This window comes from Lynx canadensis, chromosome F2 (genome assembly GCF_007474595.2).
Source record: "Lynx canadensis isolate LIC74 chromosome F2, mLynCan4.pri.v2, whole genome shotgun sequence".
In the NCBI taxonomy this organism is placed as follows: Eukaryota; Metazoa; Chordata; class Mammalia; order Carnivora; family Felidae; genus Lynx; species Lynx canadensis.
The window spans coordinates 54540139-54560051 of NC_044320.2; positions in this window are offsets into that span (position 1 = coordinate 54540139).

Here is a 19913-nt window from a genome sequence, read left to right on the forward strand (position 1 = left end):
TTCAGAGGTCAGCACCATAGCCAGGGTGGTGCCTGGCATCATTAGCAGTACTCCAGTGGGGAAGGAGGGCAGAGACCTGGGAGTAGGCAGTGTGGTCCGAGGATCCCCAAGGTCACAGGGGAAGAAGCAGTTCCCCGGCTTGGAGTGCATTTGGTAGGGGTGATACCTCTTTGGGGGCAAAAGAACCGGTGGGCAATGTTATGCTGCTGCATTCACCAACGCAGGAACAAAGATGCCGGCTGAGGGCAGCAAACCCTGGCACCAGCTTTGTGCTGCAATGTCCTATAAACGCCCAACTGCCACGCAGTTGGGCGACTGCTTTCTGGGACAAACTGGCATCAGCCACAGCACAGCCAGACCCTCCCCAAGAGGACCAGCATGGGTCTGAGCCCTGAAGGACCTCTGAGGCTTGGAGTTTTAAAACTCAGCCACCCCTGAGAGAAAACACAGGACTGCTGTGCCGCCTGCCAGGTGGACAGCTTGGACACAGATAGGGTGAAGGCAAGGATCTGACAGAAGCCAGGGACACAGGAGGGGTGATGGTTTGCTTGTCTGTGAGGGCTTCCTAAGGAGTGGTGGGTGCGAGCTCCCTGCTGCAGAAACGAGAGAGCGGGAGGAAGCCATTCTCCCCCTGCCCATCACCTCTGAGTTCAGTGAGCAAAACAGTGCCAACAATTGGAACTCTGGCCTCCTGCACCCTCCAGGTGCATCTCCATTAGGGCAAGTAGGTCTGAGAACCAGAGCAACAGGCTCCTCCCCCAGAAGACCAGCACAAGCTCCTGGTGTGTACCAAGTCTATTGATCACATAGTGCTGCAAAGCTTCAGCTCCAGGGGAAACACGATCTAGCTCCCTTTGGGTTTGTTTGTTTGTTTTTGATATAGATACAGACTACAGAAAAAGCAATTTTTTAAAATATTATTATTTTATTTATTGTTTCCGGATCAAGCTCCTCCGTTTTTTTCAAGCTCCTTTTAAAAAGCAGACCAAACACACTTAGGATCTAGCTTCCTTTTTTTTTTTTTTTTTTTTTTTTTTTTTTTACTTCCAAAGTGACAAGACAGAGGAATTTATCCCAAAAGAAAGAACAGGAAGAAGTGATGGCCAGGAATTTAATCAATACAGATATAAGTAAGATGTCTGAATTAGAATTTAAATAAAAAATTCCAAGGATACTAGCTGGACTTGAAGAAAGCATAGAAAACACTATAAAATCCCTTACTGCAGAGATAAAAGAACTAAAAATAGCCCCAAATTAAAAATGCCATCACTGAAATGCAAACCTGAATGGATGCCATGACAGCAAGGGTGGCCAAAACAGAGGAACAAATCAGTGGTATAGAAGATAAAATTATGGAAAATAATGAAGCTGAAAAGAAGAGGGAAAGAAAGGTTTTGGGTCATGAATGTAGACTTAGGGAATTTAGCCACTCCTTAAAGTGTAATAACATTCATATCATAGAAGTCTCAGAAGATGAAAAGAGAGAAAAAAGGGCAGAAGATTTATTTGAGCAAATTATAGCTGAAAATTTTCCTAATCTGGGGAAGGACACAGACATCAAAATCTAGGAAGCACAGAGAACTCCCATTAAATTCAACAAAAACTGACCATTACCAAGACAAATCATAATCAAATTCACAAAATACACAAAGAAGAAATCCTGAAAGCAGCAAGGGAAAAAAGTCCTTAACCTCCAAGGGAAGACAGAGCAGGTTTGCAGCAGATCTGTCTACAGAAACTTGGCAGGCCAGAAGGGAGTGGCATGATATATTCAATGTGCTGAATGGGAAAAATATGCAACTAAGAATACTTTACCCAGAAAGGCTGTCATTCAGAATAGAAGGAGAGATAAAGAGTTTCCCAGGCAAGTAAAAACTAAAGGAGTTTGTGACTACTAAACCAGCCCTGCAAGAGATATTAAAGGGGACTCTTTGAGTGTGTGTATGGGTGAGGGTGGGGGGAGACCAAAAGCAGCAAAGACTAGAAAGGAACAGAGAACATCACTGGAAACACCAACTTCACAGGTAACACAAGGGCACTAAATTTATATCTTTCAGTAATCACTCTGAATGTAAATGGACTGAATGCTCCAATCAAGACCAGGGTATCAAAACAGATTAAAAACAACAACAACAACAAGACCCATCTATATGCTGCATACAAGAGACTCATTTTAGACCTAAAGACACCTGCAGATTGAAAGTGAGGGGATGGAGAACCATCTCTCATGCTAATAGATGTCAAAAGAAAGCCAGAGTAGCCACACTTATATCAGACAAACTAGATTTTAAACCAAAGACTGTAACAAGAGATGAAGAAGGGTTACATCATAATTAAGGGGTCTATCCAACAAGATCTAACAGTCATCAATATTTATGACGCCAGCTTGAAAGCACCCAAACATATAAATCAACTAATCACAAACATAGAAATTCACTGATAATAATATAATAAAAGTATGTGACTTATAGCACTTACATCCCATTTACAACAATGAACAGATCATCTAAGCAAAAAATCGACAAGGAAACAATGGCTTTGAATGACATACTAGACCAGATGTACTTAACATATATATTGATAATATTTCATCCTAAAGCAGCAAAACACACATTCTTTTTGAGTGAATATGGAATGTTTTCCAGAATAGATCACCTACTGGGTCACAAATATGTCTGTTGATAAACTAATTTCTTTTCCTCTCATTCAATATTTTCTTTCAACTACTTTCCTGCTCTTTTTTTTCCAGCTATGCCTCTTGGTGTTTTTTTCTCTTCCACTCTGACTTTTCATTTTCTGTGTTTTTTTTTTTTTTCTCTTTTCCCTTTCACCTCTGGTCCCTTTCCACATACTTTCTGTATATTATTTTCATTTCTCCACTTACAATTAATTTTTTGTACCAGTTTTATTGAGATATAATTCACACACCATACATTTCACCCATTTAGCATGAACAATTCAATGGTTTTTACTATATTCATGAAATTGGACAACTTCAGTCAATTTTAGAATATTTCCATCATCCCCAAAAGAAATCCTTAACCCTTTAGCTATATCGTTTGCCAGACCTCCCATTTCTCCCAGCCCTATGCAAATCCTAATCCACTAATTGTTTCTACAGATTTGCTTATAGCAGGCATTTCATATAAAGGGAATCATATAATATGTGGTCTTTTGTGACTGGCTTCTTTTACTTAGCAATTAGCATAATGTTCTCAAGGTTCATTCAAATAGTAGTATGTATCAGATCTTCATTTCTTTTTCTGGCCAAATAATACTCCATTATTTGGATATACCACATTTTGTGTATCCATTTATCAGTTAATGGATATTTGAATTGTTTCCTGTCTTGCTATTACAAATAATGCTGCTATGAATATTCACATACAAGCTTTTGTGTGGACACATATTTTCATTTCTCTAGGAATGGAATTACTGGCTCATATGATAACTCTATGTTAAACTTCTTTTAAGTTTAGGGTCAGATAGGATAAGATAGGAATTGCCAAACTGTTTTTCAAGTGCCTTTACCACTTTATATTCCCACCAGCAGTGTATAAAGATTGTGATTTCTCCATATCCTCACCGAGGATTATTATCTGTCTTTTTGATCATGGACATCCCAGTGGGTATTAAATGGTAATTTGTTGTGGTTTTGATATGTATTTTCCTGATGTCTAATGACATCAAGCACATTTTCATGTGCTTATCTGCCATTTTTTATATCTTCTTTGGAGAAAAATTCAGATATTTTGCCCATTTTTAAAATTGGGGTGTTTTTTTGTTATCAGGTTATAAAAAGTTTTAAAAGTATATATATTCTAGATACAAGTTCCTTTTCAGATATATAATTTGCAAAAACCTCCCATTTTGTGCATTGTCGTTTCACTTTCTTCATTAGTGTCCTTTGAAGCACAAGAGTTTTTAATTTTGAAGAAGCCCTGTTTATTTTTTCTTTTGTCGCTTATACTTTTGGTGTCGTACCTAATAACCCATTGCCAAAGTCAAGGTCATGAAGATTTATTCTTATGTTTTCTTCTAAGAAGGTTATAGTTTTGGGGGACCCGGGTGGCTCGGTCAGTTGAGCATCCGGCTTTGTCTCAGGTCATGATCTCACGATTCGTGAGTTCCAGCCCTGTGTCAGGCTCTGTGCCGACAGCTTGGAGCCTGGAGCCTGCTTCCGATTCTGTGTCTCCCTCTCTCTCTGCCCCAACCCACTCGCATTCTGTCTCTGTCTCTCTCAAAAATAAACATTAAAAAAAATTAAGAAAAGAAAGGTTATAGTTTCAGCTCTTATATTGAGCTCTTTGATCCCTTTTAAGTTAAATTTATATATGGTATGAGGTAGATATTTAGCTTCATTCTTTCACATTTGGATATCTTCTTGTCTGAACCCCACTTGTTGAAAAGACTATCCTTTGCCCATTTAATAGTCTTAGCACACTTGTCAAAAAATCAACTAACCATAGATTCATGGGCTTATTTCTGGACTCTCAACTGTATTCCTTTGAATTATATGTCTATTCCTATGTCAGTATCACACAGTCTTGATTACTACAACTTTATTAAGTTTTGCAGTTAGAAAGTGTGGGTCCTCCGACTTTGTTCTTCTTTTTCAGGATTGTTTTATAATTCATTTTTTTTTTTGAAACACTCTTTTCTTTATACCAGGAAATATATGAGGGGGGCAAGACAGGATTGGTCAGCCTGGAGAAAGATACATTTAGAGGAGAATTAACAATGTATGATGGAGGTTGTGATAGGACACTTAAAGATACTTATAAAAACATAATAGGGAGACTTAGCCAAATATGGGAATTATGAAAGATGGACTGAAGAGACAAATTCAGATGAGAACTGGTCAGGAAGAGGAGATAACCAAAAAAGGAGATAATATGCTACATGCCAAGCCATTTCAAGGAATAGCTTTTGTGAATCCTGGGACTGAGGTACAAAGGTAGGAAGAGAACAAAGTTCAGAAAACCTTTAGTAGAGAATGCAAGAGTTGAGTGGTAACAGTTGAGTCTAGAGAAGGAGGCAAGATGGGGCCTTCTTTTATCTCAAGGTCAATGAGCCATTGTGAGCATTGAAAGAATGATGGGAGCCTTGTGGACATGATCGGTTTACATGTGAAAGGACCACTGTCTGTATGGAGGAAAATGGATAGAAGAGAGCAACACAAAGAAAGGAAAGCCTGTTAGGGTGCTTTTGAAGTGAAAGATGATGTGACACAGGCTGTGGGGGTGGTGGTGGAGGTAGGAGCTTGAGGAGTGGAAAAGAAAGTAGAAGGGTGTGACAGAGTCTACAGGACTCTGTGGTTCCTCAGATGTGAAGGATAAAGGAGAGACGGGAATCAAAATTGGTTCCTAATTTGTCAAATTATCGAGTTTGTGCATACCTTGAGTATGGTATAGATATTGAATAAAGGTGAACCCCAATTAAAAAAAAAATAAAATGGGAAAGTGAAATGTTTCCTTTCCTCAAAAATCCCCAACAAACAAAGTTAAGTTGCCTGTAATTTGTGTGGTCTCCAAGTATTGGGGTTTTGCGTTTTTTACGACTACTGTGAGTGATCCTTATTTTCAAAAAAAGCCGGTGCAACCAAGTGGGAGGTTGTGACTGCAGGAGCTCTGGGGCCCCCAGATGGTGTGCCCCACAATGAACAGAACAACTTCTCTACAACTACTCTCACCTCCTCCCTGGATTACCAGGACAGCCCTCCAAGGGGTCTTCTAGCTCCAGCCTTGTCTTTCCCAATGATCCCCTCTATCATTGCAGTGCAACCAGAATGATTTTCCAAACAGGTACATCTCAGCTTGTCGCCTCCTTTGCATAAAGTCCTTTTCAGTGACTTTCCATTGCTGTTAGGACAAAGTTCAGACCTTTGACATAATTTTTATATTTCTGCACAATCTGGCTCCTATCTGCCTATTTGCACTCTTTCCACTTCCTCCCTTACACACTATGTTGTAGCCACGCTGGATTGTCCTCAGTTCCTTCAACATTCTGTGCTCTCTATCTCACCTCTCAGCTCTCTTTTACATCGTCTTTCTTTGCCTGTTACTACCCCTACTTATCTTTCAGGTTTTGCCTTAAGCATCGCTTTCTCTGGAAAACCTCCCTCCACTCCCATTTCAGATCAGGGCTAGGGATCTTCTTTTGTGCTGAGGACTTCTATGCCTCATGTTAATCGACTTGATAGGACCCAGCTCTCTTTTGGTCTGGCTTGGTCCAGGAATAGATGGTAGACTTTCCTAAAGAGTGAATGGACTGTGTTCCCTTCAAGTAGCTCTACAAGAATATAGGTTTTCTCAACCGTTGAGTGAGAATGAGCTGGCACCTGCTGCATAGCTAGCTACTGGTAAGTATCTGCTTTACAGTGACTTGATTTTGCCAAGAGATGATGAGCCTGAATATAGGGTTTTGTGAAGGTTGAGGACATGAGTAGGTCTCACCAGAAGGCTCACCCATTTCCACTGGACAAAAGAACAGACAGTCAATCCTCAGAGCTCTACTTCATATTTATAGCCTGGGCAATTTTTAATGCAGTTGTATCCAAACCTTATTGTCAACAACAAGAAAATGTTTTTTAGTAAACCATTCATACAATACCCTGCACTGAGTAGTGCTACTTCCTGGCGTTTTTCTTCCCATAGACTCCCTGGAAAATGGACTCCAAGGTAGATAAACAAGGAAAGCTATTACATGAAGTTGTTACTTATAAACCAGTTAAAAGTGAAACAACTATTTATGGCAAGCAATAAAAATTGAGAAAGCTGAAAGCAAACTGAGCTCTAATGTTCCTTTCTGGTAATAATTACCCAGCAGGTCAGTTATCTACTTGGGTTATTCATACTTCAAGATAGTATTTGTAACGGAAGAACACCTGTCTTTCTCTTCTCTTTAGAAGACAAGCATGCATCCAGTTTCTCCAAAACTTGTCATCAGTCAATACACAACTGGCTTAAAAAATAAGGAAGTAGAATGGGGCACCTAAGTGGCTCAGGCAGTTGAGTCTCTGACTCTTAATTTCAGCTCAGGTCTTGATCCCAGGGTTGTGGGGTCTAGCCCTGTGTCAGGCTCCATGTTGGGTATGGAGCCTGCTTGGGATTCTGTCTCTCTTGCTCGCTCTCTCTCTCTCTCTCTATCCCCCCCCCCGTCCCTTTCCCCCACTCACACTTTCTCTTTACATAAAATTTTGGGGTGCTTTGGTGGCTCAGTTGGTTGAGTGTCTGACTCTTGGTTTTGGCTCAGGTCATGATCTCATGGTTCGTGAGTTCGAGCCCCATATTGGGCTCTGTGCTGACAGTGCACAAGCCTGCTTGGGATTCTCTCTCTCTCTCTCTCTCTCTCTCTCTCTCTCTCTCTCTCTCTCCCTCTCTTTCCCCCTCCCCCACCCCATGTCTCTCTCACTCTCAAAATAAATAAATAAACTTTAAAATGAAATTTTTTAAAAAAAGGAAGTAGGAGAAAGGGAAGGAGGGAGAAAACACATCTCTTCCATAACTCACTGGAAAGTCATAGGACCTCCTCAAGAAGCTCTCCCCTTTGATTCCCAAAATCGTGGTACTGGTGCAGTTCCAATTCTGTATAATCACCAACTAATGGTGCTCTAACCGGAGCACATGCTGTTTAGCCTAAGCCAGATTCCCAAACCTAAAGTCAAAAGGTGAGGCAAAAACAATTCAAACCTCAAATAATCCAATAATATCTGTTTCCCAGGTGATGGTAAATGGTATAGAAATATTCATGATAGAACATCCATATTTAAAAGATCTCATTGCTCCCTTATGGTTATACACACACACACACACACACACACACACACACGCACTCTCTTTGAGGGTCAAAAATCTGGACTGGGCTAGGCAGAGGCCTAGAAAGGACGAATAGATCCTAGAAGAATAACTCACCATTAGGGTAGGAAGAGAAAGGACTAGTGGGCTGGTTTCTGTACTATGGTCTATAGGGGAAAGGAACTATTATTGGTCTGGATTTGGAACAAACTGGTGACAAACTTGAGCCCTAAGGAACAAAATTATTTAAGTGCATCTGAAGACTGATTTCAGTGTGGAGAATCTTTAACAAAGGTTGTGATGGAAGGGAGGGACTGTAATGTGCAAAACAATGAGCAGAAATAGCATCAGCAATGACCTGAGCTGGACAGGAGTCTGAGCCACAAGAGTCTGAGTTACATCCCTGAGGCTGGCCGGGTTTTAGTGGGCAGCTACTCCAACTCAGGCTTAAAAAGTAGCTACAAAGGCACAATGATTCAAGGGCAATGAGCTTTGGGGGCAGGCATTGTGATGTGGCCCCATTCAAGAGTACTTGTCCAAGTTCCAACTCCACAAGTAGGCAAACAGCTTCTAGGACACTTGTGGAACAAGTTAGAGTGAATTAGCTGGGTATTTCTATATGTACCATGAAGAGATAAACTGGTAAAAGGCTGAACTCAAATTTTTCACATCTTGGCACACATTAAATAACACATTTAGATAAACTGAAGATGCTACTTATTGCCAGAGATGACCATCTTGGGAGCTCAGGCTGATTTAGATTCTGCTCGATTTCCCTGAGGGCAGAGGAATTCAATATTGAGGTAACCATTTGAGTCACACTACTTAGAAAATTCTTGCTTAATGCACCCAGTAAATTATCTGTGGGGTGACAACTATAAAACATCAGGGACATTCAGTGAGGCCTAGATCCTAAAACTTGTTTAAACCTGTCTTCAGGGGCTCTTGGGTGGCTCAGTCGGTTGAGCATTTGACTCTTGAGTTTGGCTCAGATCATGATCCCACGGTCATGGGATTGAGCCCCACATCAGTCTGTGTGCTAAGTGTGGAGCTTGCTTAAGATTCTCTCTCTGCCCCTCTGACCCTCCCCCTCACTCACACACATATTCTCACTCTCTTTCTCTCAAAAAACAAAAACAAACACACACAAAAAAACCTGTCTTCAGATACTCTACTTACCCTGGAGATTATCATGTTTTCTTAAATAATGGGCAAAACATTTTTTATTCAAAAATTTTTAAATATTTATTGATTTTTCAAGAGAGAGAGAGACACTGTGAGCAGGGGAGGGGCAGAGAGAGAGGGAGACACAGAATCTGAAGCAGGCTTCAGGCTCTGAGCTGTCAGCAGAGAGCCTGACGTGAAGCTCTAACTCACAGACTGCAAGATCATGACCTGAGCCAAAGTCAGACGCTCAACCGACTGAGCCTCCCAGGCCCCCAATGGACAAAAAAATTTTAACAGTGCAGCATCAGCCATGTCTCCATATCTCAAGAGCTTTCTAAAGTGGACCATGGCTAATGATTAGAATGTGAGAGGGTCCCTTCTCCTTAAAACTTGTCCTTTAGGCCATTCTAAATATTTTTATTTATTTTTGAGAGAGAGTGAGCACAAGTGGTGGAAGGACAGAGAGAGAGGGGGGCAGATAATCTGAAACAGACTCTGCAGTGACAGCAGAGGGTCCAACGTGGGGCTCAAATTCACGAGCCTTGAGCTGTGGGATCATAACCTGAGCTAAAGTCAACTGTTCAGCCCACTGAGGCACCCAGGTGCCTGTCCTTAAGACCATTCTAAATAGTTAGACACAGAACCTAACAGATGAAAAGAAACACCCACCAGAAGAACAATGAACCCATTAAGTATCTGAGTGATAGCCTTCACTTTAACCAGCTTTTCTTCGGTCCCCAAGATAAGAAAAGAGGGTTTCAAACACCTATCCTTTAAGAGAATCCTCCTGTGATTTTGCAGCTAAAGGAGGGGAGTCATTGTGGTAATAAAAGGGTAAAAGCAGTTGGTTTAGAAGTGGTGCCAATAATTCAGCTGCATACTTTTCTACTTCCTTCCCCTGTGCCGCCTCCTTTCAGAGTCTCCGAAAAGGTTCACCACCATTTGCTTCCTGAGCAAGTGCTTCCTGAGCAGGGTCAAAATCCAGGCCATTAGCTGAGCATTCCCTCCCCCACGCTACCACCGCCTTCTGCCTTGTGGCTTAACACTGACAATTTGCCTAAAATCCAACTGGAGTCTATGGGTTTTAAGGCAAGCAATTTTTAAATATAAATATCAGATAGTGTAACATGTCAAAAACACTTTTTAAGCAAATCAAATATGTCATCTTCACTGTGGAATTTATGGTTCTGGAGAGACTTAACCCTTCAGCTTAGTCTCATCAGAGGAAATTCTTTGGAGAGAGTCTTATTAACTGTACCAGGGGACTTGTTTTCATAGGAGGCCAAGGGAGCAGGTGTCTGAGCAGCTGGGGGAAGGAGGTTTCTTGTTCACAGTGTGAACCCTCCATGGTTCATACTCCTCCAGGCCTGGGTTCTGGCCGAATGGTATAAAGATGAATCATCAAAAGGAATATAGGAAAAATAAAGAAGAAATGGTAGGGAGGGGAAAGAAATTAAATACCTAAAACCAATAATATCTAAAGTGGGACCTAAAAGAGACGAAAAAGACAATAGATTAGATGGTTAGACTTAACATTTCCAAATTCAGATTTAAGAATTAAAAAATGAAATATTTTGGAAGGAAATATTCTAATATCTAATAAAGTTTAAGCTAGTCATATCTTTTGACCAAGGAATATACTTATCCTTCAGTAATTCACATAAGTATATAGAGATAAATATACAAGGATATCCAAAGTATTACTTTTTTTTAAAAGACTTTATTTCTAAGTAATCTCTACACCAACACGGGCTCAAGCTTACAACCCTAAGATCAAGTCTCATGCTCTACCAACTGAAGCAGCCAGACACCCTCAAAGTATTACATTTAAAAATGAAAAATTAGACACAACCTAAATTCCTATAAGATTGATTGGGCACCAATGAAGTCCCCTTATAAAATCTTCATCTATGCCTGAGATCCCCCCCTTCTCACATTTTTAAGCACTTTGCTCCTGCTATTGTCTTCTCATACATCATTCATATTTTCTTCTCAGTTGGACCATTCCCATTATTGTAAAACATGATGTCATTGTCATTTAAACAACAAACAAGGGGCACCTGGGTGGCTCAGTCAATGTCTGATTTTGGCTCAGGTCATGATCTCATGGTTCCTGGGCCCGGGCCCCATGTTGGGCTCTCTGCTGACAGCTCAGAGCCCTGGAGCCTGCTTCAGATTCTGCCTTCCTCTCTCTCTGCCCCTCCTCCACTCACACTCTATCTCTGTCTCTATCTCTCTCTCAAAAATAAACATTAAAAAAAAGTAAATAAACAAGAAACAAAAAACCAGAACTCTTCCTCACCTTAGTCCTTTTCCATTTGCTCCGTCTTTCTCCTTAAACCTGAAAGTGTTTTCTCTCCCACATGTTTCTATTTGCCCACCTTTCCTTTCCTGTGTAACATCCAACTCAAGTTTCTATCCCCATCACTCTCTGAAGGTCAAGTTCTCCACTGACCTCCCATCTTTCCAAATCTTATAACAATTCTTAGTCCTCATCTTAACTTATCAAAGGAGTTTGAGCAGACCTTTATGAGACACATTCCTGTGATTTCTAACAACACCTCCTTCTTCACCACTTTCCTGTTCTTTTTCTCTTCTCAATGTTGGAAGCCCTTATGTTAGGGCTCTTATCTAAGCTCTCTCCTCTTCTGTACTTGTATTCTCTTCCAAAATAAACTCACCCTGTCCCATGGCTTTAAATAACATCCATATGTTGATGACTTCTAAATATGTATCTCCAAACCCAATAATCCTCTTATCTCCCCTGGGAAAACTCAACCACCTACTTAAAATTTGTGGTTGGGTGTCTGATAGGTCATTCAATCTCAACATATCCAAATCAGAGTTCTTCATTTTCTCCCCTTTTCTCTCTCAAAACCTGAGCTCCCCTAGGCTCTCTCACTTCAGCCAATGTCATCCCCAGTCATCCAAATGTTAAAGATGACACCTGCCAAAAGCCTAGATTCATTATTGATTTCTTTCTCCCTTACTGTCTGTCACCCTTCCTCCATTCAATCCATCAGAAGAACCCATGAGTTCAACACTTACTATTAAGCCTGAATCTGACCACTCCTCATTATATTACTGGAATCTCAGTGAGTTAGAGCTTTTCTCAGGAGTAGATTCCCATCTGGTCACCCTGCTTTTGTTCTTGCTTCCCTATAGTCCAGTCCACTAGCTACTCAGCAGTCAGAGTGATCTTGTAACATGCTAGATAAGTTCATATTACATCCCTGCTTAAAACCTTTTAGGACTTTCTGTTGCACCTAGAATAAATTGTAAACCTCTTACCATGGTGCCTAGTGACCTCTCATACCAGCCACCATTCCCCCTCCTAGCTCCATTCCAACCCCACGTGTTGTCTGGGTTCCTCAAACAAGCCAAGTTTGCTCCCATCCCTGGCACTTAGCACCAGCTCTGGCCTCTACCTGGAATGTTCTTCCCCAGATCATCATATGATCTGATCTTCTTATTACTTGGTTATCTGCTCCAGTTCAAATTCTTGAGATTCTCTTGTGACCAAAGAAGAATAAAACTTCTCCCATTATCTCTGCACTCTCACTAGGTTTTATTTACCTTGTAGAACTTACCATTTATTTATTTATTTGTTTGCTTTCTTTATTCCCCTTCTACTAATGTATATTGAGGTTGAGACATCATCTTTTTTTAATTTTACCATAGCATTTTAATTTTTTTATATTTTTTATTTTTTTTCAACACAATACTTAATTTTATTTTATTTTTTATTTTGCATCCAAATTGGTTAGCATATAGTGAAACAATGATTTCAGGAGTAGATTTCTTAATGCCCCTTACCCATTTAGCCCATCCCCCCTCCCACACCCCCTCCAGTAACCCTCTGTTCTCCATATTTATGAGTCTCTTATGCTTTGTCCCCCTCCCTGTTTTTATATTATTTTTGTTTCCCTTCCCTTATGTTCATCTGTTTTGTCTCTTAAAGTCCTCATATGAGTGAAGTCATATGATTTTTGTCTTTCTCTGACTGGCTAATTTCATTAGCATAATACCCTCCAGTTCCATCCACGTAGTTGCAAATGGCAAGATTTCATTCTTTTTGATTGCCGAGTAATACTCCATTGTGTGTGTGTGTGTGTGTGTGTGTGTGTGTGTGTGTATACACCACATCTTCTTTATCCATTCATCCATCGATGGACATTTGGGCTCTTTCCATACTTTGGCTATTGTCGATAGTGCTGCTATAAACATGGGGGTGCATGTGTCCCTTCGAAACAACACACCTGTATCCCTTGGATAAATACCTAGTAGTGCAATTGCTGGGTCGTAGGGTAGTTCTATTTTTAGTTTTTTGAGGAACCTCCATACTTTTTTCCAGAGTGGCTGCACCAGCTTGCATTCCCCCAGAGACATCATCTTTTTCATTGCGGTCTCTCTAGCACCTACAACAAAGCCTGCTACATAATAGGTGTTTGTTTGTTTGTTTGTTTTAAGTTTATTTACGTATTTTCAGAGAGACAGAGTGAGCTGAGTGGGAGAGGGGCAGAGAGAGAGAATCCCAAGCAGCCTCTGCACTGTCAGTGCGAACTGTGAGATCGTGACCTGAAACGAAATCAAGAGTTGGTTGTTTAACTGACTGAGCCACCCAGGCATCCTGGTGTTAGTATTTAAGTTTTATTTATTTGTTTGTTTGTTTGTTTAGTGCAGCAAAGAGAAAGAGGGAGAGAGACAAAACCAAACAGGCTCTGCACTGACAGCTCAGAAGCCAGTGTAGGGCTTGAACTCATGAACTTCAAGATCATGACCTGAGCTGAAACTGAAAGTTGGATGCTCAACCAACAGAGTCACCCAGGTGCCCTGGTGTTCATATTTTTTTGAATGAATGAATGAATGCTGGAAAATTTTTCACATTTTATATTGAACTGAAAGAAAAAGCAAGCTTCAAATTGATATGTACAGTCAAGTCCTAGTAATATTAATACTAATAAATATCTTAGTATATGTTTATATTTGTATGATATATAAAATTTGAATGAATCCATGAGAAAAATTTCAAGATGTATACTTTTATTGGGGCACCTGGCTGGCTCAGTTGTTAAAGCATGTGATTCTTGATCTTGGGATTGTAAGTTCGAGCCCCACGTTGGGTGTAGAGATTACCTAAAAAATAAAATCTTTAAAAAAATGTGAATTTTTATTGAGATATAATTGACATATAACATTGTGTAAGTTTAAGGTATATAATTTCTTGATTTGATACATTTATATATTGCAATATGATCACCACCACTGTAGTGTTAGCTGACACCTCTATCACATTGCATAAATATCAGTTCTTTTTTTGTGATGAGAACACTTAAGGTCTAGTCTCTTAGCAACTCTGAAGTATATAACACAGTGTATTGATTATCATCACTATGCTGTGCATGAGATCTCCAGAACTTACTCATCTTCTAATTGCAAGTCTGTACCCTTTGGCCAACATCTCCCCATTCCTCTACCTACCCCACAAGCCCTAGTAACCACCACTCTGCTCTCTGTTTCTACAAGTTCACCTTTTTTTTTTTTTTAGATTCCACATATAAGTAATATCAGAATATTTGCCTTTCTCTGGTTGACTTATCTCACCTAACATAATGCCCTCAAGGTCATGTTGTCCCAAATAGCAAGATTTCCTTATTTCTCATGGCTGAATAACATGATGCATGTGTGTGTGTGTGTGTGTGTGTGTGTGTATACATATGTATATATATATATATATATATACACATATATATAGTGGTATATGATACATATATGTAATACAATGTTATGTATATGTGTATATATGTATAAACATTATATATATTATTATATATATGTATAAGCATTATATATATGTATAAACATTATATATCATTATATATATGTATAAGCATTATATATATATGTATAAACATTATATATGTATATATAAACACATATATATGCATTCTTTACCCATTCATTCATCCATTGATGGACATTTAGGTTGTTAGCTTTTTTTAATATCTTGGCTATTGTGAATACTGCTACAATAAACACAGAAGTTCAGTCATCTTTTCAATATCCTGTTTTCATTTCCCATGATATCTTAACTGAAAAAAGAGAAAGACTTTAAATGGTGTATAAAGTCAAGTACCATTTCTCTTACTATTAACATCAATAAAGTATCTTTACGTATATACATATACATATAACCAGATCTAGAGAAATATACATCAATTATTAACAATGATTATCTCTGCTGATGGGATTTGGGGAAGTTTGCTTTCTACATTATCTATTTCAGCACAGTTTTAACTTTTTACACTAACCATGAACTTGAATCTCAAAAATATATATATTAAAAATAAAATCAAATAAACTAGGGATATTTAGAGTGGTAAAGATGCTGAAAGTCAATTAGGTAAAAGATTAAAACAGACATTAAGAGATACAAAATTATGATGAAATTAAAATGTGTGGGTAAAATGTTAAACTCACAGGTGGAGACAGTAAGAACAAAGAAGAGGAGGACTATGCCAGGTAACAGCTCTTCTGAGGGCAGAGGGGGAGCCTCTGAAAAACCCAGGCTTGCTCAAGCCTTTTGCAGAAGGGGCAAGGCCCAGAGCGCTGTGCCTCTCTAACATAACCCACATCAGAAGGTACGGGCCCCTCTCGACTTTGAGGGTGAGAAAAAGGCTCCTGGCTCATAGTTCCACAATTCCAATTTCATGCACATTTGGATAGGCAGAGGGCCTGACAGCAGCCTGTTTCCAGTACACTTTTGCCCCTGCCATATGCCAAGGACCATGTGAGTCTCATTCCTTTCTGTGTCCAAAGTCCTTAATCCAGGGCCTGGCACATTATGAACCAATGGGAAGTGCTTGCTGCTTCTTTTGTAAGCTGTGGAGCCTGGATAGTGGCTGAGAGAGAAGGGGCTACACCAACCATGAGAGCTCAGCCTCTGCAGCCTGTGCAACTCACCTGGGGAGCCTTGGAAGCCCTACCCGCAGAAATTCTGACTAAACTGATCTTGGATGGTGTCTAGGCATCAGCGTTTGCTTTTCTTTTCTTTTTAAAAATTTTTAATGTTTATTTCTGAGAAAGAGAGAGGAGCAGAGGAGGGGCAGAGAGAGGGAAACAGAAGATCTGAAGCCGGCTCTGCGCTGACAGCAGACTCTGATGTGGGGCTGGAACTCACGAACGATGAGGTCACCACCCGAGCCCAAGTACAACCACTGAGCCATCCAGGAGCCCCTAGGTATCAGCATTTTCAGGTATGTTTTAACTCTTTATTTTGACATAATTTCAAGTGTACAGAGAAGTTAGAAAAATTGTATGAAAAGCCCTATATACCCTTCTCCCAGATTTGCCCATTGTTAACATTTTACCACATGTGCCTTATCATTTCTTTTTCTCTACACCCCCCCCCCCACACACACATGCAGACACACATACACATATTCCTTTTCCCTCTGTATTTAAGTTTTAGGCATGATTCTCATTATCCCTTAATACTTTAGTGTGTATTTCCTAAGAAAGCAAAGACTGTAGCCATAGTGTCATCATCAACCAGAAAATTAATAATGATTCAATAGTGCCTCCTAATCCACAGACCCTCATTCACATTCTGAGAATTATCCCCATAATTTCCTTTATACATCCAGGATCCAGCCTAATGTCAGGTGTTGGGTTTAGTTATAATTCTTCTTTAGCTTTGTTCAATAAGTAACTTTCTTAGATCTTCCTTGTCTTTAAATACCCTGTCATTTTTTAGAGTGCCGGGCTGGCTCTATCGGTAGATCATGTGACTCTTGATCTCTGGGTCATGAGTTTCAGTCCCACGTTGGGTGGAGAGATTACTTACAAATAAATAAACAAATTTAAAACCCATCATTTTTTTAAAATGCACGGGCTAGTTAATCATTTAATTATCCATTGGTTTGGGTTAGTCTGATATTTTATCATGGTATCTCTTCTTACCCACGTTTGTAAGAATACCATAGAAGTGACGCTGTGTTTCCCTCATTACATCATATGAGGGGCACGTGATTTGTCTCATTACTGATGATGACAACATTTGTCACTTGGTTAATGTGATGTTTGCCATATTTCTCCACTGTAAAATTAACTAATGAGTACTTTGTGTTCACTGATTAATAAGTAATTGATAGGGATATATTCTAAGACGTTTACTGTAAGGTAGAACTTTCTTTTCTCCCCATTTATTTACATTGTGATGTGTTCATGTTCTCCTAGTTTAGTCTGAAGTTCATTCTTAACTATTAGTATTTGATATTCAGATTGGTTCAGAGTTTGCCAGTGGGAGCCCCTTTCAGCTGACTCCCGTTTCCTGTATCAGCTCTTCCTTACTCTGGCAAAACAAGGTCCTCCAAGCTCATCTTGTATTTACCTTGTGCTGGACCTACATGTCCCAGAAAGACATTTCTCTAAGGAGCACTAATCCCTTTTATCAGAGGAAGATATTAAGAAACCAAGATCTGGATGCTAAGTATTCTCGTTGCCACCAGGATGTCATTCTATCTAGACACCCTCTAAGAAAAGCCTGAGTCGCAATCTGTTTTACTGCTACATTTCTTCATTCTGCTCACAGAAACCCTCAAGGTAGCTCTCTGTGCCAAATATTTTCTATTTGTCTCACTCTAACCAGTTTACAGCCTTCTCCACCCTGCTCTCTGCCCAGGAGGTTGAATAGTATGGACTATGATGATCTGTTCTCAGGTCCAATGGCACTGAGGACCTCTGATTGCATTTAGCCAGGGAGAAGTCCCAGTAAGAAAAGAGAAGAGGAAAGCAAAGTCAGAGTATTTATTCCCTTGTCTCCTTCTGTGCAAAGTCTCCTGGAGCTGGCTGTGTCTCTGGACTAGAAGTCCTCATTTTTCTCAGGGCCGCTAACTCTACACTGTTGTCTTTTCCCAGTTCCTAGCAACTGTTCCCTCACCCCTTCAGGTGGTGAACCCCAGCTCCTAAATTCATTCCTTTAAAAAAAAATTTTTTAACGTTTATTCATTTTTGAGACAGAGACAGAGCATGAATGGGGGAAGGTCAGAGAGAGAGGGAGACACAGAATCTGAAACAGGCTCCAGGCTCTGAGCTGTCAACACAGAGCCCGACGTGGGGCTCGAACTCACGGACCGCGAGATCGTGACCTGAGCCGAAGTCGGACGCCCAACCGACTGAGCCACACAGGCGCCCCTCATTCCTTTTTAAATAGACCCCCCTCAGGGCACTTGGGTGGCTTATCAGCTAAGCGTCCAACTTCCGTGCAGGTCATGATCTCCTGGTTCATGGTTTCGAGCCCCACATCAGTCTCTGCACTGGTGGTGCAGAGCCTGCTCGGGTTTCTCTTCCTCTGTCTCTCTGCCCCTTCCCCACTTGTGCTTTCTCTCAAAATGAATAAGTTAACTTCAAAAAAAAAAAAAGAGGAAAAACAAAAACTAAATAAATCAATAGACCCTCCTCAAATTACCTGTGTTCAAATAGCCATCTGTTCATTGTTGGGACTCTGACTCATATCTTTTGGTTAAAAATATGGATGTTCCAAATTGCTCTCCCTTTTTTCCACTGATCCAGGAAAACGAGGCTCTTTGTTTTGTTTTGTTTTTTTCAATATATGAAGTTTATTGTCAAATTGGTTTCCATACAACACCCAGTGCTCATCCCAAAAGGTGCCCTCCTCAATACCCATCACCTACCCTCTCCTCCCTCCCACCCCCCATCAACCCTCAGTTTGTTCTCAGTTTTTAAGAGTCTCTTATGCTTTGGCTCTCTCCCACTCTAACCTCTTTTTTTTTTTTTTTTCCTTCCTTTCTCCCATGGGTTTCTGTTAAGTTTCTCAGGATCCACATATGAGTGAAAACATATGGTGTCTGTCTTTCTCTGTATGGCTTATTTCACTTAGCATAACACTCTCCAGTTCCATCCACGTTGCTACAAAGGGCCATATTTTGTTCTTTCTCATTGTCACGTAGTACTCCATTGTGTATATAAACCACAATTTCTTTATCCATTCATCAGTTGATGGACATTTAGGCTCTTTCCATAATTTGGCTATTGTTGAGAGTGCTGCTATAAACATTGGGGTGAAAGTGCCCCTATGCCTCAGTACTCCTGTATCCCTTGGGTAAATTCCTAGCAGTGCTATTGCTGGGTCATAGGGTAGGTCTATTTTTAATTTTTTGAGGAACCTCCACACTGTTTTCCAGAGTGGCTGCACCAATTTGCATTCCCACCAACAGTGCAAGAGGGTTCCCAAAATGAGGCTCTTTGTAAAGCTGCAACTCAGGTAATAAAACCTTCCTTCTCTGGGGTGGGGGTTGAAAACTTTTCCCATAGGGCCAGATAGTATTTTAAGCATTGAGTCTCTTTTACAGTCACTCTACTCTGCCATAGTATCACAAAAGCCGCCACAGACAACAGGCAAACAAAGAGCTTTCTGGAGACATTCAAACAATGCTCCCAACGTATTATCATTCAGTAATGTGATTGCGATAGGATTTTGCCAGGTATTCTTCATAAGGTGTACGAGTACATTATTTGTAAGCTCCATTTTACAGATTAGGAAACTGAAAATCATTGATGTTAATAGCTTGCTCTAAATCCCATAATTATGCAGTGGGGTAGTAGCAGTAATCCTCTGATACCAAATTCTTTGCTCCCGCTATCATGCAGTTTTTTTGAACAAGGTATTCTAACGGCAGTGTTATTTTAGAGGGTGATAGGTTAGGGAGTGAGATTTTTGAGGCTAACAGGATTTGAGGGTTTACTGGAAATCATATATATAGGTAGGCTTGATTCTAGACAGGCTGTATCGGGATTGTATATATTATGACAGTAAGACTCTAAGAAAGGAGAGAGTATATAGAGGAAGAAGTGTGACGTTTGGGTTGTTTCCCTAAAGGGGTTCTTCTGATACCACAGAGCTGCTGAATCATTTTAAAGGCTATCTCA